Source organism: Macrobrachium rosenbergii, chromosome 56, assembly GCF_040412425.1.
Source record: "Macrobrachium rosenbergii isolate ZJJX-2024 chromosome 56, ASM4041242v1, whole genome shotgun sequence".
In the NCBI taxonomy this organism is placed as follows: Eukaryota; Metazoa; Arthropoda; class Malacostraca; order Decapoda; family Palaemonidae; genus Macrobrachium; species Macrobrachium rosenbergii.
Genome location: NC_089796.1, coordinates 11942682 through 11951801, shown reverse-complemented (window position 1 = coordinate 11951801; position 9120 = coordinate 11942682). Strand labels below are relative to the sequence as shown.

At 48.5% G+C, this 9120-nt stretch overlaps 1 protein-coding gene and 1 pseudogene across 1 annotated transcript in view; one reads left to right on the top strand and one right to left on the bottom strand.

The window, feature by feature from the left end:
• LOC136836396 (transcription factor MafB-like) overlaps positions 1-1851 on the bottom strand; it is a 55550-nt pseudogene extending 53699 nt beyond the window's left edge.
• MAPk-Ak2 (MAP kinase-activated protein kinase 2) overlaps positions 1-9120 on the top strand; it is a 363081-nt gene that overhangs the window by 153974 nt on the left and 199987 nt on the right. The gene's annotated exons all lie outside the window — the stretch shown is intronic.

Sequence of the window (9120 nt, the reverse complement as noted above, 5' to 3'; positions counted from 1 at the left end):
GGAATAGAGATCTTGGTGGTTCGTATTGTTGCTGTCCTGCCCATGTTGCTGCAGCGGCTGCGGTGTGTGTGTCGATTGCTGCTGCTGTTGCTGCTGTCGGCTGTTGTTGGACATCTTCTCCATGCTCTTTTTGAGCTGCTCCAGCTCCGTCCTGTAGTGGAGGACCTGGTGTCTGAGCCGCTGCACCTCCTGGTCCAGCTCCTTGTTTCTGTGCTCGAGCTCCGTCTTGTAGGTCTGGCGCTTGGTGCGGCAGCTCTGGGCGTAGCCGCGGTTCTTCAGCGTCCTGCGCTTCTGCTTGAACTTCGTCTGGAACTCCTTGGGCATGTTGTGGAGGCGGCGGTTCAGCTCCCGCACCGACAGCGTCACCAGCTCCTCGTCCGATATGTACAGGTGGTTGGGCAGGTTCGGGATGCTCATCTGACAGGAGGTCTGCTGCTCCGTCGGCGGGGCCTTGGCGTGGGGCACGAGGGTGTTGATGGAGGAGTGCCTCTGCTGGGTGGTCATGCCGTCCCACTTGCGGTCCATGATCCAGGACTGCTGCTCCACCATTTCCAGCTGTTCGCCGTTGCACTGGGAGGCTGACCGCAGATCCAGCGGCAGGGGCCCGCCCTGGATATAGCGGTTGTAAGGCCACATCTCGTCGATGAAATTGGTGTGCTGGGGCACGCCCTGGAAATGGGGCGAGGGCGGAAGCGACCCATTGGTGGGTGGTGTGTCCGGAGGCGTGTGGGGTTTGACCTGCGACGATGCGACGCCTCCCAAGGTCGTGGTCGCCTGGTGGTGGTGGTGATGGGCAGGATTCATCCAGCTGCCGCCGTGGCCATGTTGGGCGTCATGTGGGGCGCCATCATGTGCGAGGGCATGCGTCCCACGCCCACGCCGCCCATCCCGTGGATGTCTTTATGCTCCTTCATGCCCCCGCTGATGATGTTATCACAGTCCAGCGGATCGAGCATGAAGTCAGTGACATATTCACTGTTGTCTAATCCCATATCTTGCGCCATGTTTCTTTAAACTCTGTTTACCAAGGACACGGAAGTAATCTCTCTCTCTTACGAGGTGTGCATGGAGGATCGCCACTGACGGAGAAAAACACAAAACGAGCTGCCTGCCTGAGTCGGCGGTAGGTACCCCGGGGGGGAGTTGGGTCACAGTCACTATCCCTGGCGCCACAGTCCAGCGCAATGCCACCACGCCCAGGGCAATACAAAATCCATCGTCAGAAGCGTTGTATTGTTTGTTTAAAAGTTTCCACAAAAACTGAGTTCACTTAATAGTCAGGACGACAGTCTGTATGTATGTTCATCTTAGTTCACACGTAACTGAATGCGGATTCCAGTTATTTATAACAGAACACCTGTCATTTGCTTTTCTTCGCTTGTGGCACTCGTTCGTGGCACTGTTTTGTGGCACTCCACCTGAACAACACTCCTGCACAGGGAGAATCTGTGACAACTGCAGGCAGTGAGAGAAAGAGAGGGAGTGAGAGAGCGAGAGAGAGAGAGAGAGAGAGGGAGAGACACACCTTTGCGCCCGGCGATGATATGAAGTCGCTGATAACGTTTGCGTCCGAATCGAAGTCACTGAAGACGACGATGGCGCTATAGTTGGGGAGAGGGAGAGAGTGAGAAAGAGAGAGATGGCCGAGCCTGCTTTGGCGATATCAGAAACAGGATAACGGTTAAAAAAACGGTCTTGGCTCAATGCTGGTGGTGGTGGTGTTGTTGTTGTTGCCCTTCGTTCGTGACTTTTAAATAAATATGTTACTTCGAGTCGTCGAGGTGGAGGTGACACTATCGTCACCGTCGAGGGGAAAGTGATGTTGGTGACTGGAGTGCCACCGCGACTCACATTGCCGTCGGACGGGAGCCCGCGGCGCAGACTCACGAGCCTCCGTGACGTCACACTGACCTTCAACTCTACAGGATACTCATTTAGTTTTAGCTTCGGCGTAGCTTTGCGTTTGCTCTGAGTATCTCCAAATTGCGTAGGTTTCGCTAATGTTCCCTTACGAATATTTCCGGGGTGTTTACTCGTTCTAAATGATAAATATGAAAGGAACAAATAAACAAACAGCCGAGGTAAACAACACGAAAAAAGCGCGACTCGCAAGCGACGGAAAGAGGCGGAGCCTACCGGAGGGGACGACTGCCGACTGGTCGGTGGCAGCGTTGGGAGGGCGGGGCCGATGTCTGGAAACAGACAGCGGCTAACCCTTGCCGCCCACGCCGCGGATCCTGGGAGCCAATGAGCCGCCCGCAGGCCTCGCTCGCCATGGGGTCCCCGCCCACTTCCAGAGAACTATACACCGTCCAGCGCTTTACACTCTATAATGTATTGATAACCTTATATAACATATATAATGTACACTAGATACCGTAAATCGCCAAGGGGGGACTTTCCAGGCACGTATAATATTCTTCAGTAAACCATAAGAAGTCAGAGGGTAGATGATGGAAATGTAGTATGGCCTCTGAGGAAGAGAGAGAGAGAGAGAGAGAGAGAGAGAGAGAGAGAGAGAGAGAGAGAGAGAGAGAGAGAGGAGAGAGAAGGAAAAGGGGGGTGGATAGGTGGGTGGGAAAAGGAGGCTTTAAGCTATTGCTACTTCTCTTATTCCATCATGTTAGTGCCACTTCCCCCTCCTATTCCATCATGGCAGTGCCACGGCATCGGTATTTATACTTCCATTTCGTACGCCTTCTCTTTCTTGGCATTTAATACCCTATAGATTCCTTTCTTATGTATTATATATATATACACATATATTATACCCCTTGATTCTCCGTAGGGCTTCTTAGGATGAGATTGCTAGCCTCACCTCTTCTCGGGGAAAAGACGAGTTGGGAAATTATACTGATAAATAAATATATACCATATGACCTTTTGTCCCTTACAGGGTAGCGCCACAAACTGCTGCCATTCTGGTTTTTAGCAAATATTTATGGGGTGATGTTGCTAGCCCACGCCCTTCTATAATGGATGTTCCAGGGGCTTATACTCCTTGGTCTTTTCTTCGATGGTCACCAATCTATATATATATATATGTAGATATATATATATATATATATATATATATATATATATATATATATATATATATTATATATATATATATATCTATACATATATATGCTGTATACATATTTTATGCTATATATACATGACAGAGAGGGAGAGAGAGAGATAAAACCAATGAACCATATTCATCTTTCCACAGTCAATTTAAGAATGAATTCCCACTTAAAACGTATATATTATTCTTAAGAATGTGTCTTCTAACCGTATCACCCGATGCAATACGTTTACTTATGTCAAGTAACGATTACTGCACCGATGTTCAAGGCTCGCGCTGGATCAATTAAAACATGGTCGTCGCCACCTTATGGGCGTTCCCTTGCGTGCCCGCGAGCTCACCTATACACATGCTCATGAGTTTCTATAAAATGGAAGTTGCTTAAGAGAAATTTACTTAGATGGACTACTGCCCTGAGCTGTTCGGAAGGAGGGTTTTCAGTGCCGTTCACGCCTTTTTTTTATTTTCTGCCTTTCTCTCCCAAAATGAGAAAGAGAGAGAGAGAGAGAGAGAGAGAGAGAGAGAGAGAGAGAGAGAGGAGAGAGGAGAGAGGGAGGAGGGGGGGAGACATGTTGAGAGAGTGAGATATTGAGAGGAGTAGAGGGGGTGGGGCGGGGTTGGGGGCAGGGGTTATCAGCTTCTGATAATCAACAGGTCCCAAATTTGTTGACCCCAAAATTTGGGCAGGGCCCACCCGTTCAAGGGGCTAACCTCAGGTGGCGGTAATCAAAACTTTTATCCAACTGCCGAGGAACATTTGTGAAAAGGGGAAGAGGATTCCGAAGGGACGACTTTTTGACGCCAATCTTCTCCCCTTTCCCCAAACTCCCCTCCCCTCCCCGACGACGACTTTGCTATTATAAGGTCGTTCTTGAAGGAGGAAGGCCGAGACAGCCTCCTCCTCCTCCTTTTCTTCTTCTACTTCTTCTTTTTCTTCTATCTCTGTCTCCTCCTCCTCCTCTCTTCTTCATCATCTTCCTCCTCTTCCTTCTCTTCCTCTTCCTCTTCATCCACCTCTGTCTCCTCCTTCTCCTCCTCTTCTTCTTCTCCCTCCTCCTTCTCTTCCTCTTCATCCATCTCTGTCTCCTCCTCCTTCTCCTCCCCCTTTCTTCCTCCTCTTCCTCTTCATCCATCTCTGTCTCCTCCTCTTCCTCCTCCTCCTCCCCCTATCTATCTTTTCATTTATTTTTGTCCATTCCTTTTTTTTCCTGGTTGTTTTCACTTTCACACCCTAAACGGCCCTGTTTTTATTAGTTCGTTCTCGTCGTTCTCTACTATTTCTCTTATTCATACTATTGTTTTTATTACGTCGTTCTTCTCATTCTCTTATTCTTATTATTGGTTGTTATTATTATTCTTATTAGTTTCTCTTACTGTGCGACTTCCATTATGTTCTTTAGGGAGCAGGGCCAAGACAGACCTCTCCTATTTTCTCCTTTTATTCCTCTTTTTATTCCTCTTGTTTACGCTTATTCCGCTCTCTTCTTCCCTGTTACTCCTGTTTTTCTTCCACTTTCTATTCCCATACGACCCTCTTCCTCCTGGTTTTCTTCCTCTTTCTATTCCCATACGACCGTCGTCCTCCTGGTTTTCTTCCTCTTTCTACTCCCATACGACCCTCTTCCTCCTGGTTTTCTTCCTCTTTCTATTCCCATACGACCCCTCTTCCTCCTGCCCTCTTTCTACCGTCGTCGTCTTCCTGGTTTTCTTCCTCTTTCTATTCCCATACGACCGTCGTCCTGGTTTCTTCCTATATACAACCCTCTTCCTCCTGGTTTTCTCCTCTTTCTATTCCCATACGACCGTCGTCGTCCTGGTTTCTTCCTCTTTCTCCATACGACCCTCTTCCTCCTGGTTTCTTCCTCTTTCTATTCCCGCGACCGTCGTCCCTCCTGGTTTCTTCCTCTTTTATTCCCGTCGTCCTCCTGGTTTTCTTCCTCTTTCTATTCCCATACGACCGTCGTCCTCCTGGTTTTTCTTCCTCTTCTACTCCCATACGACCCTCTTCCTCCTGGTTTCTTCCTCTTTCTATTCCCCGCACGACCGTCGTCCTCCTGGTTTCTTCCTCTTTCTATTCCCATACCACCGTCGTCCTCCTGGTTTGCTTCCTCTTCTATTCCCATACGACCCTCTTCCTCCTGGTTTCTTCCTCTTTCTGTTCCCATACGACCCTCTTCCTCCTGGTTTTCCCTCTTTCTATTCCCATACGACCCTCTTCCTCCTGGTTTCTTCCTCTTTCTGTTTCCCATACGACCCCTCTTTCCTCCTGGTTTTCTTCTCTTTTCTATTCCCATACGACCGTCGTCCTCCTGGTTTTCTTCCTCTTTCTGCCCCATACGACCCTCTTCCTCCTGGTTTCTTCTCTCTTTCTATTCCCATACGACCCTCTTCCTCCTGGTTTTCTTCCCTCTTTCTACCCCATACGACCCTCTTCCTCCTGGTTTTCTTCCTCTTTCTGTTCCCATAAGACCGTCGTCCTCCTGGTTTTCTTCCTCCTTTTTGCTCCCATACGACAGTCGTCCTCCTGGTTTTCTTCCTCTTTTATTCCCATACCACCGTCGTCCTCCTGGTTTTTTCCTCTTTCTACTCCCCATACGACCCTCTTCCTCCTGGTTTTCTTCTCATTCTATTCCCATACGGGTTTTCTTCCTCTGTTCCCCATAAGACCATCGTCCTCCTGGTTTTCTTCCTCCTTTTACTGACCCTCTTCCTCCTGGTTTTCTTCCTCTTTCTATTCCCATACGACCCTCTTTCCTCCTGGTTTTTCTTCCTCTTTCTATTCCATACAACCCTTTCCCTCCTGGTTTTCCTCTTTCTATTCCTATATGTCTTCTCCTTCCTTTTCTATTCCCATACGACCGTCGTCCTCCTGGTTTTCTTCCTTTCTACTCCCATACGACCCTCTTCCTCCTGGTTTTCTTTCCTCTTTCTATTCCCTTACGACCCTCTTCCTCCTGGTTTTCTTCCTCTTTCTACCCCCATACGACCCCTCTTCCTCCTGGTTTTCTTCCTCTTTCTGTTCCCATAAGACTGTCGTCCTCCTGGTTTCTTCCTCTTTCTATTCTATACGACCCTCTTCCTCCTGGTTTTCTTCCTTTATTCCCATACCACCGTCCCTCCTGGTTTTCTTCCCTTTCTACTCCCCATACGGACCCTTCCCCTGGTTTTCTCTATTTCTGTTCCATACGACCCTCTTTCCTCCTGGTTTCTTCCTCTTTCTGTTCCCATACGACCGTCGTCCTCCTGGTTTTCTTCCTCTTTCTATTCCCATACGACCCTCTTCCTCCTGGTTTTCTTCCTCTTTCTATTCCCATACGACCCTCTTCCTCCTGGTTTTCTTCCTCTTTTTACTCCCATACGACCCTCTTCCTCCTGGTTTTCTTCCTCTTTCTGTTCCCATACGACCGTCGTCCTCCTGGTTTTCTTCCTCCTTTTACTCCCATACGACCGTCGTCCTCCTGGTTTTCTTCCTCTTTTTATTCCCATATCACCGTAGTCCTCCTGGTTTCTTCATTTTCTACTCCCATACGACCTCTTCCTCCTGGTTTTCTTCCTCATTTCTATTCCCATACGACCCTCTTCCCCTCTGGTTTTCTTCCTCTTTCTGTTCCCATAAGACCGTCGTCCTCCACCTTCCTTTTACTCCCATACCCTCTTCTCCTGGTTTTCTTCCTCTTTCTATTCCCATACGACCCTCTTCCTCCTGGTTTTCTTCCTCTTTCTATTCCCATACGACCCTCTTCCTCCTGGTTTTCTTCCTCTTCTATTCCCATACGACCTCTTCCTCCTGGTTTTCTTCCTCTTTCTATTCCCTTGACCGTCGTCGGTTTTCTTCCTTTCTACTTCCATACGACCCTCTTCCTCCTGGTTTTCTTCCTCTTTCTATTCCCATACCCCTCTTCCTCCTGGTTTCTTCCTCTTTCTACTCATACGACCCTCTTCCTCCTGGTTTTCTTCCTCTTTCTGTTCCCATAAGACCGTCGTCCTCCTGGTTTTCTTCCTCCTTTTACTCCCATACGACCGTCGTCCTCCTGGTTTTCTTCCTCTTTTTATTCCCATACCACCGTCGTCCTCCTGGTTTTCTTCCTCTTTCTACTCCCATACGACCCTCTTCCTCCTGGTTTTCTTCCTCTTTCTATTCCTTACGACCCCTCTTCCTCCTGGTTTCTTCTTCTTTCCTATTCGACCCTCTTTCCTCCTGGTTTTCTTCCTCTTTCTATTCCATACGACCGTCGTCCTCCTGGTTTTCTTCCTCTCTGTTCCCATACGACCCTCTTCCTCCTGGTTTCTTCCTCTTTCTATTCCCCGCGACCGTCTTCCTCCTGGTTTTCTTCCTCTTTCTTACTCCCATACACCCTCTTCCTCCTGGTTTTCTTCCTCTTTCTACTCCCATACGACCGTCGTCCTCCTGGTTTTCCCTCCTTTTACTATTCGACCGTCCCTCCTGGTTTTCTTCCTCTTTTTATTCCCATACCCCCGTCGTCCTCCTGGTTTTCTTCCTCTTTCTACTCCCATACGACCCTCTTCCTCCTGGTTTTCTTCCTCATTCTATTCCCATACGACCCTCTTCCTCCTGGTTTTCTTCCTCTTTCTGTTCCCATAAGACCGTCGTCCTCCTGGTTTTCTTCCTCCTTTTACTCCCATACGACCCTCTTCCTCCTGGTTTTCTTCCTCTTTCTATTCCCATACGACCCTCTTCCTCCTGGTTTTCTTCCTCTTTCTATTCCCATACGACCCTCTTCCTCCTGGTTTTCTTCCTCTTTCTATTCCCATACGACCCTCTTCCTCCTGGTTTTCTTCCTCTTTCTATTCCCATACGACCGTCGTCCTCCTGGTTTTCTTCCTCTTTCTACTCCCATACGACCCTCTTCCTCCTGGTTTTCTTCCTCTTTCTATTCCCATACGACCCTCTTCCTCCTGGTTTTCTTCCTCTTTCTACTCCCATACGACCCTCTTCCTCCTGGTTTTCTTCCTCTTTCTGTTCCCATAAGACCGTCGTCCTCCTGGTTTCTTCCTCCTTTACTCCCATACGACCGTCGTTCCTGGTTTTTCTTCCTCTTTTTATTCCCCATACCACCGTCGTCCTCCTGGTTTTCTTCCTCTTTCTACTCCCATACGACCCTCTTCCTCCTGGTTTTTCCTCTTTCTATTCCCCATACGACCCTTTCCTCCTGGTTTTCTTCCTCTTTCTATTCCCATACGACCGTCGTCCTCCTGGTTTTTCTTCCTCTTTCTATTCCCATACGACCCTCTTCCTCCTGGTTTCTTCCTCTTTCTATTCCTATACGACCCTCTTCCTCCTGGTTTTCTTTTCTTTCTACTACGACCCTCTTCCTCCTGGTTTTCTTCCTCTTTTCTGTTCCCCCCGACCGTCGTCCTCCTGGTTTTCTTCCTCCTTTTACTCCCATACGACCGTCGTCCTCCTGGTTTTCTTCCTCTTTTTATTCCCATACCACCGTCGTCCTCCTGGTTTTCTTCCTCTTTCTACTCCCATACGACCCTCTTCCTCCTGGTTTTCTTCCTCATTCTATTCCCATACGACCGTCGTCCTCCTGGTTTTCTTCCTCCTTTTACTCCCATACGACCGTCCTCCTCCTGGTTTTCTTCCTCTTTTTATTCCCATACGGCCGTCGTCGTCCTGGTTTTCTTCCTCTTTCTACTCCCATACGACCCTCTTCCTCCTGGTTTTCTTCTTCTTTCTATTCCCATACGACCGTCGTCCTCCTGGTTTTCTTCCTCCTTTTACTCCCATACGACCGTCGTCCTTCTGGTTTTCTTCCTCCTTTTACTCCCATACGACCGTCGTCCTCCTGGTTTTCTTCCTCCTTTTACTCCCATACGACCGTCGTCCTTCTGGTTTTCTTCCTCTTTTTATTCCCATACGACCGTCGTTCTCCTGGTTTTCTTCCTCTTTCTACTCCCATACGACCCTCTTCCTCCTGGTTTTCTTCCTCTTTTTACTCCCATACGACCCTATGTAGTTTCTGTAAAGGTATGACGACCAAGACGACCACCTCTGTCTTTCTCCTTGTCTTTGTTTTGTCTTC